The sequence below is a fragment of the Arvicola amphibius genome, chromosome 12 (genome assembly GCF_903992535.2).
Source record: "Arvicola amphibius chromosome 12, mArvAmp1.2, whole genome shotgun sequence".
Lineage (NCBI taxonomy): Eukaryota > Metazoa > Chordata > Mammalia > Rodentia > Cricetidae > Arvicola > Arvicola amphibius.
This window is the reverse complement of record NC_052058.2, coordinates 41,925,086-41,941,141: the sequence shown is the minus strand read 5'-3', so window position 1 is coordinate 41,941,141 and position 16,056 is coordinate 41,925,086.

Below are 16,056 nucleotides of genomic sequence, written 5' to 3'. Positions count from 1 at the left end.
AATTTTGTAGTAAGTGTTGGTCCCATATGACCTGACACTGTTGTTTCATTGCTTCTCTTCCTGTCTTTATCTAGAATGTGACCACTGGGACCACAAAAGCCATTTCTCAAACTTAAGATGTTAAGATTGGGGGAAGGACATAAAGGCCAGTCTGGACTGTGGTCTGCAGCAGGGTTATTCCATGCTGGAATTACTTCCATCATTCTCGGAGACTGTGAAGATCTGAGGAAAGAAAACACTTTCTGTCCACTACTCGAGATTTTGTATAGTTTGCTTTTGTTTTGTTTTGTTCTGATGCTGGAGGCAGAGAAAGAGGATTGGGACTCTCTGGTTCTTATTTCCCAAATGGTGCTAATGTGGTGGTGGTGTGTAGGAGGGCATTCTGGGAAATATTTCAATCCATTATTAAGCTGAACTTTATTTTTGGTGTCTGACATCTTTTTCACTAATATCTGCAAAATTGACCTTATTTGATTTTGACCTGCTCTCTCACAGTGTTCCGTCGGCAGTCAAAAAGGATTTCTCAGATTCTTGACTACCAGGGAATGCCAATGCAGACACTGGACATCTGTACCAGTCAGCACTGCCATCTGAATTTCCCTTTGTCAACCATTAATCAAATAGGTGACATTTATTGAAATTTTATTACATGCAGACATTGTGAGGATTCAGGGACAGTTAATTGTATTCTTTCCAAAGAGTTGAGGACACAAAATGAAATGACCCACAAAAATCAAGAGACCATTTTCTTTTTGTGTCAGAGATTCTCATGTCTTTAATGTTTCCAAATGTGTTAATATATTCAATACCTAAGATGTTATAAATTTGATAGAATAAGTCTTGTAATAACCAATAGCCATTTTATGGAAAAAATCTGGTTTAATTGGTTAAATAGGGAGCCAAACAGTCAAATTGTTCTTCTTCTTTTTTTTCCCAATTGACACAAGTTAGGGTCATTTGGAAAGAGAGAACCTAAACTGAGAAAATATCTCCAGGTAGGCCTATAGACAAGAATGTGTGAGCATTTTTTTTTTTTTTGTTAGTGATTAATGTGGGAGGACCCAGACCACTAGGGTTATTGCTGGCCTTGAGCAGTTAGTCCTGCATTGTATTAAAAAAAAAAAAAAAAAACAAGCAGAGTAAACCATGAAGCAAGTGAGAAACAAGTGTCTGCACGGTCTGTGCTTCAGTCCCTGCCTCCAGTTCTTCCTTGCCTCAGGTACTGCCTTGACTTCCTCAATGATGGACGATGACTCAGGAGTTGTAAGATACAACAATCCCTCTCCTTCCCTAAGTTGCTTTTGATCACAGCAATAGAAAGCGACCTGAGACAAAAGTATGACATCATAAATAGAATTGAATTTAATAAAGCAAGATCTAGAATCTGAATTTCTGATTCAAAGCACATGTCAGGCAACTATTTTTACCTCTTACCTTTTCAGAATAATATTAATGTTAGTTCTATCATTTTATTAATAGTTTTTGGTTATAGTTTGTAACTTCAATAGGCTGAATAGCAACTGGCTATTGTAAGAATTATCCCCTTTGAAGCTTCTATAAAGCAAAAGACATGGTCAACAAGACAAAATGGCAGCAATTTTTCAACCAGTAAAAAGTTCTCAGGAATCCTGGATACTCTTTGGATATATTTGTCCCAAATGGGATAATTTAGATGACAATAGGGGACTGAAGGCTATCACAACCAAGTATCCTGCAAGGGGCTTCATTCACTTGGCAGAAAGGGGCATCATTCAGCTCTTCACAGCAGAGAGAGAAAGAGAGAGAAAGAGAGAGAGAGAGAGAGAGAGAGAGAGAGAGAGAGAGAGAGAGAGAGAGCGAGCGAGCCAACATCCACCAGTGAGTCATTTAGGAGTAGAGCAAGCCTCTCTCCCAGAGCATGGAGTCATTTGGAATAAATATGAAGTAAGGTAATATTTTGACAACCTGAATATGTACTTGCCTATCAGAAGATGTTCTTTCTTTGTTTTTTTTTGTTTTTTTTTTTTTTTTTTGGTTTTTGAGACAGGGTTTCTCTATAGCTTTGTAGCCTGTCCTGGAACTAGCTCTTATAGACCAGGCTGGTTTTGAACCCATAGAGATCCAGCTGCCTCTGCCTCCTGAGTTCTGGAATTAAAGGCCTGCACCACCACCACTGGGCTAAGGGAGAAACTGTTCTAAAGACACACCTGTCCCTTCTCTTCAGTTTTGAGTCTCTTAAAACAAAGAACCCTGTAGAGCTAAAGCGTCCCAGAGAGCACCCGATTTCTAGGGGAAGGAGAATGCTGAGGACTTAATTGCCAGGAAGAGGTTTCACACAGTTTTACGGTTTACAGTACAGAACAGCTGAGGCAATGGTGGGTCAATAATGAGCAGGACTGTACTCTGAGCAGGATTGCTTAATTCTACTTATTTCTTGTCCTCTGTGTCTCCAAAGATTCTTCTCAGTGTGGCCTCATTGAATATATCATAAATCTCTTTTCCGCATGTTTTATTGTCCCTCTCTGTCTCTGTGTGTGTCTCATGGATGTATACAAGCATGTTGGGACCTGGAGTTCAGGCCAAGTTTCTTCCTTCGCCACTCATTCTCTACCTCTTTTTCTGACTCAGGGTCTCTTACTGACCATCAAGCTCCCTCATATTGATTTTGCTTGATTAGTCAACAATCTCCAGGGATCTTTCTGTGTCTTCCTCCCCAGCACTGGAGTTACAGGCCTGGATCTCTACACCTGGCTTTTACGTGAGTGTTGAGGATCTAAACGCAGATCCTCATGCTTCATGAGAAAGCATTCACCAATAGATAGCTATCTCCCAGCCCCTTCTGTCTCGTCAGAGAGAATATTGGGAAATGGCTACTGCGCCTAAATTGTTGGAACAAATGAGGTCCAGACATTTCCAGTAAAATCTCTGGCAACAAAATTAGGATAGGTCGAATTAGTTTTGATTTCATACGTGAGTCACATAAAATCCCTTTTCTTTTCTGCTTGTCTTAACACTATCCATCATCAAGAAAGCAAGGCAAAGTGTTCAGGAAATAGATGAGTTATTTGATTCGTTCTTTGTTTATTCAAAATACATTTTAATTGTAGATTAGAAGTTCATGCCACACCGTAAATGCAAAACTTGTCTCCCATCTCAAAGAGTAAAATACAATTCCAGCACTAGATTTTTTTTGAGTTCTCCATATATGTCCAAATAAAGTAAGTTATACTTCCTGCTCTGGGACTGCTTTTGTTCTAAAACCGAGAAAACTAACATAAACAATAATGTTTCTAAATATGTGAAGCAATTCAGAGCCCATTACACAGTTAGTGAATATTGTTCATTTTCACAATTAAATTTGATGCAATCTTTTCCTTAGTTATCTTTTTAATTTTAGACATTTTAAAATTCATGAGTTATGGCAATACGTACAATTTAAAACCTTCTAGTTTAAAAAGAAAAGACTGGTTTAGTTAGATATAAATAAGAATGGATTGAGATCCATGTAGAGAAAGAGATGTTTATAGAGCCATTGCTGTATTTTAGTATATTATTTTAGAAAAAAAAATGTAAACTTAATTTCTCTTTAGTGTTAGGACTTGCAGTAAAGCAGTCTATTGCCTATATGGTCTAATCTGCATAATAATACTTTTCCTCTTTCTGATGATTAGAATTCAATCGTTAGTGAGTTCATTCTTTAGGTGTCAGCATTGTGGTCCTTCGGTAGTCCCTTTAAAATGCAGATGAACCTGGAAGAGTGCAACAAATTGCATCCTTTATAACAAGACATGTTGTGATGAATTTTTCTCTCTCTCTTTTTTCCTCTTAGGAGAACAACACAAATGTGTGCAACTCTTTAGAGCGAAGTGCACATAAAAATTAAAATCTAGGAGAGGTACATTTTCTAGTGAACCACACTGGGGACACATTCATTAAAGACCACTGCTACCCCTGGTTTCAGGATGCTTGCAGCAGTTACACCTTACTCTATCCGTGGCAAGACTCTCTGATGTAGTGTTGGTATAGTCTTGGGAGTAGAAGAGAAGGGAGGATTCATTCCAACAGGATGCTTAGCAGTGTGTCTCTCTCAGATTCTGGGACCTAGCATCTCCTTATTCTCTATTTTAGGGTTAAAAGTGCTGGGTCAGCAGGAGTTTGGGGGCAAAGAAAAAGCTCAAAACTCCTAGAAGATATGATGGCTCTTTGGGGACAGTGTTTGCAGTCAGTGTTTCATGCTAGATGCTTGGAAGCTGGCTTGAGAGTTTCTGGTGCTCTAAGAGGGTGTACAGATAATTTAATCAACACATACTACATTTTCTGCTTCTAGTAGCTTTTAAAAGTATTAATGTGGATAATCTTAGTGGTAAGAAGCCTACAATATTTTAAATAGAGAACCCACTGTCTTGGCCGAAGTCATGGTTTGGTGCAAGAGAATTGTCTGTATTTTGTCAATCATGTTTTAAATAAACGCTGATTGGCCAGGCAGGTAGTATAGGTGGGAAAACCAGACAGGAAGTAAAAATGATGCAATGAGAACAGGAGAAGCCTATGGAGAAGTTCCTCCCAGAAAGCAGGATGTGACCTGCCAGCTAAAAAAGGTACCTAGCCATATGGCAAAAATAGATCAGAATAATGGGTTAATATAAGCTACAAGAGCTAATAAGTAGCCTGAGCTGATGGGCCAATCAGCTTTATAACTTATAGAGATCTCTGTGTGATTTTCTTTGGGGCTTTCCAGCTGTGGGGTACCAGGCAGGACAGAAACCCCAACAAGCAGGCCCCGTTCGTGTTACAATGGTTTCTAGGCTAAAGAGAAGATACTTAATAGTCCTGTGAATATCTTCTCCTGTTGTTCTCTGTTCCTACTACCTACTAAAAGTCAGTCATCACTGTCCCTGTCACCCATGGGCCTCATACTGTATGCAAGAACCTGTACTGTCTAGCTTCTAGAATGAATAAGTATATACACTAGGAAATTTCTTTTTTTCTTTCATTAAAAATAATTTTATACCATATATTTTAACTACTTTTCTGGCATGATTAAGACCAGTGACTGTACCAAATTTTTTTTTGAAAAATGAGGTATTATAGCTGAAATCTTTTTGGCTTTTTTAATACATATGATTGTACATGTGCCTAATACTTTTGTTTCTCTCTGTATGGTGTATGCACATTTCTGTGCTCATCTATCTACATACATGTATAGTTTGCTTATGTGTGGAATCCAGAGGTTGACACTGAAGGCCTCCATTTCTCACCATATTATGCTTTTAGACAGGGTATCTCCCTGAGCTTTAAAACCACTGATTCAGCAAGAATATCTGTCCAGTGTGCTCCAGGGATTTTCCCATCCCTGCCTTTCCAGTCCTGGGACTGCAGGCAAGTACCACCATCCTAGGCATTTAACTCAAATGCTGCAGATGATTAACACAAGCCTTCAGGTTTGAATAGCAAGCACTTCTTGGCTGGAATCATTTTTCCAGCCCCTTTCACCGATTCTTAAATGGACAAAGATCATCCTTTTGGCTTGGGTGTTTATCATCAATTGTCTTGCTTCTTTCAGGATGCGGAGTCTTCTTTCACCTCAATGTGTTGTCTGCCCAGCTATTTTCCTGCTCTCCTGATGCCAAAAGTTTTGCTTCCTTTTAGTTCCTTTTTCATGCCAAGTGAGCTCTTAAGTTCTACCTTGCCAGTTAATGATGTTGGCATATACCTATTCCTGCCCAAGGAGACCCAAAGGAAACTTGGAGGACTCTTTTAAATAACACTTTGCTTTTTAATAAAAATGCACAAATAGACCGTGAGGCTCAGGAGTCCCCCTGTTCTGCTTTGGCAACTGTTACCCAGAAACTATTTCTTGTATAGCTTCAGCTATTTTGACTCCACAAATAAATATATCAATATGCAAAAATGGTAGATCTCACATGGGATAATTTCAAGAAGTCATTCCATTTAATAGGCCTGGAGATCTTCTACCCCAGAACTTTTGGTCAGAAGAAATGACGGATCTATTATTCTTTGTAAGCCTTTTAAGAAAATGTTCTCATATTTCATGTGAAAAAATATAATTAAAACACCACAATTCTTAGCCTGAGTTTCTTTGATCTATACCTAGACAGTAAGGGTACTTACTGAGATGTTCCATGTGATCAAACCTTCCCAACTGTTAAGACTTTCTGTGGTTTCACCGCTCACTTGTTGGTACATCTACTCCAGAAGAGTTTGTTTATTTTTAAGCAACTTATGTTTTGAAAATCTGAGGAGCATTAAATTTAATTTGTAAAGCTGAGACCTGATTTTCACATTCACATTTTTATTAGTTTATGCAAGTTTAAATTAATGAGTATAACTAAAATTATAAAAGTAAAACAAAATTGGCCAATTTATAAGAGCAGCAATTGCAGGCACTGCAAAAGTGGCCTTCAGCTGTTGCAACATTTGTAGAGAGGGGTTCTGCAGAACAGAGACACTCATGAATCTTTCTTCCCAAATTTATTCTTCCCTTTGTTGAAGGTGCTCGGTTCAGACCCAGGAGCTAAGTGGAGCTCCATGTACTTACCAGGTTTGTTCCTCAAAAATGGCAATTACCTATGGATCAACCTAAAGAAAGCCACAACATCTGTGATTCGCCATGAGTTTGGAATCTCGTTAGAAGCAAGGATGAGTTTTCATGAGGTCTTCCCAAATACTAGTGGCGATGTATGGCGATGTTCTGACAATATTTTCCAATGTTTTCTCAAACTCTTTTTCTTAATAACTGTTTTTCCTTACAAGTGAGTGAACTCTGTGATTCCACCAACATTCTCCAGCATTCTCTGAGAACATCCCTCATTTTTAAAAATACTATTTTTTACTTGGAACAGTGATTCATTCTCAGACACTTTTCTTGGATAAAGGGACCCTTTTTGCCCCACTACTCAGACCTGGAATGTCCTGTCAATCAATGTGTCTCCTCCTGAGAAGCATTAAAAATGATAGAACAGGAAAGCCCAGCTCCGTGATCCAAGACTCTTGGTGCAGAATGAGGCTGAAGCTATCCTCTGTGGGAAGCCACCCACACACTTGCTTGATTTTCTTCCTTTGTCTTTCCTACTTGTCCCACGCTAACTGATTTTTCTCAGACAATTCCTTAAATATCATCTCCACACACACTGTCAACCCTAAGGTGCTTCTAGGAGTCTATAATAGAACAACATGGACTTGCCAAATGTAGACTCAGTTGTGTTGATAATATGTTAAAAGAGCATCAGAGGTGAATGCTGTTACTGCAAGGGGGGTTGTTAAGAAAGGTTTTACAAAGGTAGAAAGCAGGGTGTACAATTACAGAGGGACTGCAGTAGGCCTAGAACAGTAATGGTGAGAAAGAGCTTGCTAGGCCGTGGCTCTGCAATGGTGATCTCAGGGCCTCTAGTGTGAACAACTGGGTGCTTGTGAGAAATGCTGGTCCTACCCTTAACAGTACACTGTTTGTAACTCTGGGTCTACTCTCCAGCCTCACCCCATGCCGCACCAATTCATTCTTTTACCTTCTTGCCCATTTATCCAGAAAGATCTCCCAAGAGGATCCCCACGTCTTCCCTTGGCTTCAGTTTGCATGTGCTCAAATCCACATCTATTGATGAGCCGCCACCTCAGTATGTAGCTGGAATTATTTTGAGCCTATTATTTGCTGCACTTTTGTGTGTATTTTCATTAGCCCTTCAAGAATCTTACCAATAATGGGAAGTGCTTTTCATCAGGTTGTTTTTGATAAGGAAAGTGTATTGTTCAGCATTTCTCTCTAAATGCCCTGCAAACTCTCTGAGGATGTCTCCTGCTTTGCTACTTCTAGTAAAATAGGCAAATCAATGATATCATGTCTCGTATCCAAAGCAAATGGAATGAACTTTGTATTAAAGATTTATTCTAAAAAAAAAAAAAAAAACAAACACTTTAAAAAAACCTCTGGTTTGCATACATCTAAAAGAACCTATGTCAGTTTGTCACAGAAACTCCTACATATTATGAAGGAATGTCAGCGTGCCACATGTAAGAAATCTGTGTCATCATATCATAGAGATACCTCTATATCCATGAAGGAATTCATGCCAGCATACCATAGACATACCTTCACATGTATGATGGAATCTGTGTCAGCACACCATAGAGATTCTTGCACACCCACATTTTCTACATAACTATTCACAATAGCCAAGATATAAAACTATCCCAGATGTCCACCAACCAACAAAGAGCTAAAGAAAATGTGTTCTCTCTCTCTCTCTCTCTCTCTCTCTCTCTCTCTCTCTCTCTCTCCATAAAATGTTATTTAAAGGTAAATGAATGTAGCTAGAATTCTTCATTTTGAATGAAATAGGAAAGATTCAGAAAGATAAACACTGTATGTTTTCTCTCACATGTGGAATGTGTGTGTGTGTGTGTGTGTGTGTGTGTGTGTGTATGTGACATAAAAGCAGAAGGGAGACTTTGGGGGTAAGAGAAAGAGGTGGGTAAGAGATGAAAATGAGGTTGAATGTGTGCAAAAATAATGATATATGCGTATGGAGATGTAATAAGCCTATTATTTTGTATGCTAATTAAAATCAATAAAATGAAGAGACCATGTGACCTATATATGAGTAGACATAATTAAACACTGAGATATGTGGCCAACAACAATATTAACAATGTTAGCAAATAAAAATAACATCATGCAAACTTAGGAAGAAGCAGGCTTCTACAAAATGTTCCAGAAGGACGTTCTCTTCTGATGAAAAATGTATTATCAAACAATAGCAGTTGGGCTGGAGAGATATTTCAGTCAGAAAAGTACTTGCCATGTATTCTTGCAGGCTTGAGGTTGTCTCTCCAGACCTATGTAAAAAAATCTGAGTTCAGTGTTACATATCTGCAATCCTACCACAATGGTAGCAGAGGCAGGAGGAGCTCTGGAGCTTGCTGATTAGCCAGCCTATCCCAATTGGAGAACTTCTGGTTTGATAAGAGGCCATGTCTCATAAAATAAGGTGGAGAAAAATTGAAGAATCACCTGACCTTGATTTCTGTCTCTATACCCATGGACTTGTGCACTCACACACATACGCGCACAGGCACAAGCATGTACATTATGTACACATACATACATATACACATATGCAAAGTCAAACAAAAGCTATTATAGCAGTGTTTCTTGGGCTCAGGCATATGTAAGAATGATCTGAACCATTTGGTAAAACAAAGATGAATGAGACCGTCATCCGAGTGAAGGTCCAGAACTGGAGATTCCAGGAAGTCTTTGGGTCATGTGTACAATGACCACACTGTGTGCTATGGCCTTAAAGAAAAGAATGTTCTCCAGCATGGGTTAGGTTGGGCAACACCAGAAAGCCTTTAGTTTTGTTGTTGATTTTGTTCTGTTTCCACATTTCGTGGGCTGTTTGCATAAGAGGCAGCTGTGTTCGTACTTTTAATTTTCTCAACATTTTCTGTTTAAAATTAGCCTCGAAAATCTATAAGAAATTGAATATTTTTCACAGTATTCCTGACTTCTCATTGTATTGTCAACAGTCCAAATATTGGTTGGTTCTCAAAATTTGTTCTTCCTTCCCAGGAGTGTCTAGTGAAACTCATGTGGCCTTAACAGCCAAGTCCAAGCCAGATGCATTATTCACAGCTCAACTAAATTCTTTCTCTTCACTATCCTTCCCCTGATACATTGACATTCTTCTACTTTAATATTATTAAGTATATGACATATGTATATGTATATATATACATTTGCTTAAGTTTTCATTACCACCTATTATTGTAGGGCAAAGCTGCTTAGAGTCGACTTAGAACATACTTAGACACCAAGTTCTCAACACATAGATTTCTCACCCTGGAGAAGCTAGATCGAGGCAACGATGGCCTCTGGATGAGACAAAGGCAGACAGCATGTAGCAGGCATCTCTACAAAAGTGGTTTTAGTGAGGAAAGGGGAAGTCTGTGCTAGCGTAAGTTGCTTAGTCCTGATTGGACAGGTTAGCCAGTGTAGCCAAATAATGAGTTTTGGTTGTTGGATGTTGGTGTTTGGTCTCAGGAATGAGGCAGTGGCTATATAGGGGAATAGAGGACTAGCTTGAGAAATGTAATTTAATGACTTTTTAGTAGGGAGCAGGAAGGGGAAAAGACAAAATCTGCCGGTGCCACGTTTGCCATGCTCAGGTCCTTTTAGAGAGCCCTTCATCTATTGTAGTAAGAGAAACAGAAAACACTCAGAATTATTTTGTGCTAGACTGTTTAATATTCATATCTTTCTGTGAGGGAGTTGTTATTTTTCATTTTGCAGGTGATTTTCTTCTATATATTTTATTTACTTCTAAGTCGCATGACCCCAAATGTGTGCTCTAACAAATCATTAGTATTGCCCAGATTTATCCATCTCAATGACTTCCACATGATACTGTGTGTTAAAAATGAACATCTTTGATTTCCTAGGAAGCATCGACATGATATTTGAATACTGAAGTAAGTTGGATCTTCAAGCTTCTACACGAAGCGACCCCTGGTAATTAGAAATGGCAAATTGATGCAGTGATAGGAAGACTTATTTTCCTCTTGGGCTCAGGACAGCTGTTGAAGTATGTTTCAACCCAGGATTCTCCTAGGACTGGCAGAGAACTCCTTTACTCATCTGTCAATCAATTTCCCCTTATACAGCCTGTGTTTTTGCTCTCATGGGTCTTGACTTCACGAGCTCTCTCCAGTGGTTTTCCTGCACACTCACTTTCACTTGTCCAGAATCCATTCCCTAAAGAACCCAAGATCCAAGGGATGGAAGGACCATATTCATTAACTTTTTTAGAGAAAGTGTTTTGAGTGGAATTGATATATGCCTCAGAGAAGTTGGAGCTGGTCTGTTATGATCTCAGAGAAGTGCTTCGCGGTTTCTCTAAGTCTTTCTTTGCTATCTCAGAAAAGGAATCTTACCAGGGTCCATCAGTAAAGCATCACTATGGTACATAACAAAACACAGATGCTCAGTGCAGTGAGGCCTCTGGCAGGTGAAGTTCAGTCTCTATGAGACTCGCTGTTAACGCCCTTCCTAGGCTTTCCCCCTTGCACTTTCATCATCCTTGTGCTGAAGTACCATGTACTCACTTGCAATTGAGGTTTCCTCCTTCACAAAGCCACACGAGCTTCATGTTCCCCAGCGACTTCTAGACAGATGCTGCTCAAAGTGTGAGTGGGTCACTTTTCCAACCTGAGAGCCTGGGAGTTACAGATCTTCCCCTTGCACAGTGACGGCTAAGCCATGTTGTCTGCTTTCTGGTTCTTCATGCCTGCCAAGGACGAGCCCTGGCTCTGCATCACACCCAGCCATTGTAGTGAACATCTCTGCTGACATGACTTATGTTCATCCCCTGGCCCCTTTATCTCTTTTCATGAACTGTATTCTTTATTATACTCCTGGTATTTACTATTAACCACCATTTTAAGAAATACTAGAAAAAACAAACATATATCTCCATGACTCTGAAATCTTGAGTTTTCTTACTGGCCCCAAACTTCTGATGATGATTAGTTGTACACATTTTCTCATACTAAATATGATCATCAGAATCTCAGCTTCTGATAAGCAATGATGACCCCTGTCAATCTCTTATCTTCATGCTTCATCTATATCCTTTGGATATGGACCCTGTCATCTTCTGTTCTGTTCTAACATGACCACACTAGTTCCCTGGGCACAATCTTCTGGATATCTGGAACAAATTCATCCCTTCCAGGTAGTTACTACTGTTGGTTACATCCCAGGGATATTGCTTTCTGAGCATCCTCCTATTCCATCACCTACAAATGCTACTGTTGTTCCTATACTCACAGTCATTTCCCTACAGGTCTTGCCCCTCCTAAATGTTCTGTAATTGTGCCTTTTCAGGTTCTGGATGACCCTAGCAACCTCTTCTCTCCAACTAATCTTCTTGGTATATTTCAGATGATAATATGCTCCAGTTGAATACATTTTAAGGGAGTAATCATAGCTCATATTGAAATGGTCTCTGCAGATTTTTCAAGCCATTTGGATCAAGGGTCAGACAATCTCCATACCTTCCACTTCCCTGTCTATCACACCATATCACTTTAAACAATACGGCTTATTTTTAATGTGGTTTCTCTCAGGAGGTCTAGCACATTTGTGCTCCAGGTTCCCTTCTGGCATCACAGGCTGCCAAATGGAGCATTCTTTAGTATATCATCCATTTCATTTCCAAAACATGAACTGCGTTCACCCCAGCAAAGGTCCTCAGCATGATCAGTTCTTAGTGCGCACTTGCTAAATTGAATCACATGTGCATGAGATTCAATCCCAATCAAAGAATGGGCTGGGGACCATGAGGCATGCTAATCATAGCAGTCAGGCTAAGTCAAGTCATAGTGTATCTTTGGTTTCCTTATTTTTTTTTCTTCTTGGCAGTTGCTCTTGGTTCTTTTCTTTTTTTTTTTTTTTTTTAGTTTTTGATAAGTGATTTGAGTGCTTAGTGCAACAGTTGAATAACAATGGATATCTTTGACAGCCCACAGCTGTTTGGAGGAATAACAGATTGCAACTTTGAGGTTATTATTTACATTGCCTTGAAAAGATTTATTCTCTCTCTCTCTCTCTCTCTCTCTCTCTCTCTCTCTCTCTCTCTCTCTCTCTCTGTGTGTGTGTGTGTGTGTGTGTGTGTGTAGATTTCATAAGAGGGCATTACTCTCCTGGAATTTGGTTTCCCAGTTTCCAGGTGAGCCATTTGTAGGTGCTAGGATTTGAACTTGGGTCCTTGGTTAAAAAAAAAAAAGAGCCGCAGGCTCTGGAAACCATTTTTCTTTCCAAATGACAGCTGGGAGGCTGCTTTTTACATGAGCGTCTCTTGACAGCATGCACACAGTTTCCCCGATATTTCCACCCATTGATCAGTATTAGTCGTCCTCAGGGTTGTACCAAGAGTGATTGCTAACAGCAATGAAAGTCTAGCAAGCGTTTGCCCAGTCACTTGGTTCATGGCTATGGGTTATCCTTCTTTCTCCGTAGCATCCTGAACATCATGAAAACCAGCCTGCTATGGTTAAGTTTAGATTATAACTGTCTCAGCTGGTACTAGACAACAAGTAGCCCTGCTCCCTTCTGAGAACCCTGGAGAGGCTGATGGGATAACAGGCGCAGCTGACCTGCCTCTGAACAGCCCTTCTTCTCATGTTTTAATACTAATTAACTTATTTATTTATTCATGTATGTATATATGTACATCCATGTGCATATGAGCGTATATGTATGCATTTATGTTTTGGTTGCTTCTTTGTCTTTTACAAAATCAAAACCCGACTCTTGGATCAGAACCTCTGCCAAACCTTTAAAGCAGCAGAAGCTCAGAAGGCCCCTCCCCTCCTGAGCTGGGCTATCCCACCTGAACTTAAAAAGATCCCAGAATGAGTCCTGAGAACAGTTAGTGTGGAAAAGCACACTTGTAAGCCCTAGAACAGTATGGCTAGAGAGTGCAGGGGAGATCAGGAAAGCCAGGCGAAACAGGAGATCCTGTAGCTTTGAAGCTTATATGTCCTGGCAGTGGCTTCACCCAGTGTTTCCCTCTGTGCTGTACAAGGCTGCTGGGAGTGGTGTTGAAGCTGAGTGGGGTGGGCTGTTAAGATGCTGCACCTAAAGCAGGCGCGCAAAGGATCTGGGCACAGGAGAGTCCTTAGAAGCTGTTCCCTAGAGTGTCTTCTCTAATGCCTGATGCATTTCTCTGCCTGGCGCTTGCGGGTCAGGCTTAATATCCGTTGGCTGGGCGTGCGCTAGTCCCGGCTTGGTTTGAGTCCGGGCATCTGATCGCTCTGCACAGTGCTCCTGGAGCTCAGCAGGTTCGCACCTCCGATTGTGGCTGCACCTGGGGCGGCTCGGACTCTGGACTTGCAGAGCTAAGAGCTCAGCGGCCGGTGGTGGCAGAGGCTGCCTAGCCCTGCTGCGCAAAGCACCCTTTGCTCCGTGGCCGCTGCTCCCCGCCAGCCCTGACCTCGGCGTGACTTGGTGGTGCAGCTGTGGTGCCCCGGTGGCCGCTTCTGCTCCCGGATGCCGGGCCCGGGGCGCCGCGCTGTGAGCTGCAGGAGGATGAAGAACGCGGCTGGAGGGAAGCAGGAGAAGCTCCTGGGGACTCCTAGGAAGCAGCCCAGAGCTGGTGAGTTGAGCGCGGGAAGGGGCAGCAGGGCGCAGGTTGGCAGTGGGCACAATCAAATCCCCGCCACCCCTGCCCTAGCCACCTCCATACAGTCTGGGTCGCCCCATGCTGAGACTCTCACTGAGTCCCAAAAAACTCAGTCAAGAGGGTCCTTAAAGCGCTACCTCGGCGATAAGGGAAGTGGAGCTGCCTCTAAGCTTGCCTGGCTGGCTATAGCCTGTTGGGTGTGTGCAGGGTGTGCCGTCAGTCCTCGAATCCTGGAGAAGTTGGTGGGATACAGAGGCACCTGGCCTCCCGACTGCTTTTCTTATAAATGATTATGATGATGATAATGTTGATGATGATGATGATGATGATGGTGATGATAGTTTTAAATGGACTTTGAGGGCAGAGTGAGGAGATACAGAGTTCTAGAAGCATCCATCCAGGAGGTTCACATTGGCATGTAGGGTGGCATTGGAAACCCACAGGCAAGCCAGAGCCCTCCAGATTTCTAGTTTTATTGGACATCGGGTGTCTTACACCCAGGTGACATAGTTAAAAGGATGCATATTCTTTGGCATGCCTTAGCTTCTTGCTTATTGGAAGTTTTCTTGTGTGTGTGTGTGTGTGAGTTGAAGTAGAATACCTGCAGTCTCTACAATATATGAAATGCTTTTTTACACCCCCCCCCAACACATACATGATTCAGAATTGTTTTCATTTCGTGGTTTTAGGAGCTGTGCATGTGTCTCTTTTTGACTGTGTGTGTGTATGTGTGTGTGTGTGTGTGTGTGTGTGTGTGTGTGTGTGATATTTCACGTGAGGAAGGCAAGATTCTTGAACATTTGAGAGTCTCCAAATCATGGGGCATAGAACCCAGTGGAAATACATGGGATACTGAAATTTCCACGTGGAGCTGTCACGATTCTTAACATTCTCACCTTGCTCTCTGGAGATCTGAGTGGGGAATGGTCTCTCTTTGGCAAGCCAGGGTTATTTGCTATTTTGTCTATGAAGCCTCCTTTGATCTATCTACTCAGTTTTAGTTCACCACGTGAGAGGTGCATGCCCCTGGGTATTTTGCAGCTCCCTTTGAGCTGTCCTGCGTAATTCAAGTCCTACTACCCCATCCGCAAATATGTCAGTGTGGATCACTTCAGTCCATAGAGGTGGATAGTACAGCATATCTGGGGGTTGCTGTATTTTCTTTATAAATATTCCCAGATGTTCCACAGAAATTAATTTAAACATGGAATTTGTGAAGCTTAAAAAATAGACCTCAAAATGGACAAATATCTTCAGTTAATGTACGATTTCAGATGGAAGCAAATGAAGTGTTGGAAGTTGTGTTTCAGAAGAAAGACACCCAAGCCAGAAACTAGGACTGCTGATGGGGCCTTTGAAGCATTCAGTAGTGATACCCATGGAATTTTTGTCTTATCCACTGTACATCTTGTTTCATGGTCAGTTAGATTGTTGAGGACCCCAGGATAGCAGTTTTGGGTTTACCATCCCTGTTACAAGCTGAGGATAAGGAATTTTAAAGATGTCAAACAGGAACAGTAAGTGCTTTGGAACCTGAGGCTGCTAGACTCCAAAGACAGTCCCACCAAGCACAGTAAAATCTCCTTAAGGATTATTTGAAAGAATAACTTGCTTCGGTGTCTAAATCACATGAGATTTTGATATGATAATGGCACTATCACCGACTGATTCATATACAGTCAGTAAAGCTATTTGATGTAACGTAGGTGGGACTAAGGTATGTATTGGCTGGAAATAGTGTGTAACACTTACATAACTCAGCCTATCCATGCCAGCGAAGACTGACTGCTGAGTGCTGGCGTTCACCTTGATGGCACTTCTTGAGTTCCCTTATTGCAAATCAATAGTGCTGTACTCTAGCCCTTACCACTGTGAT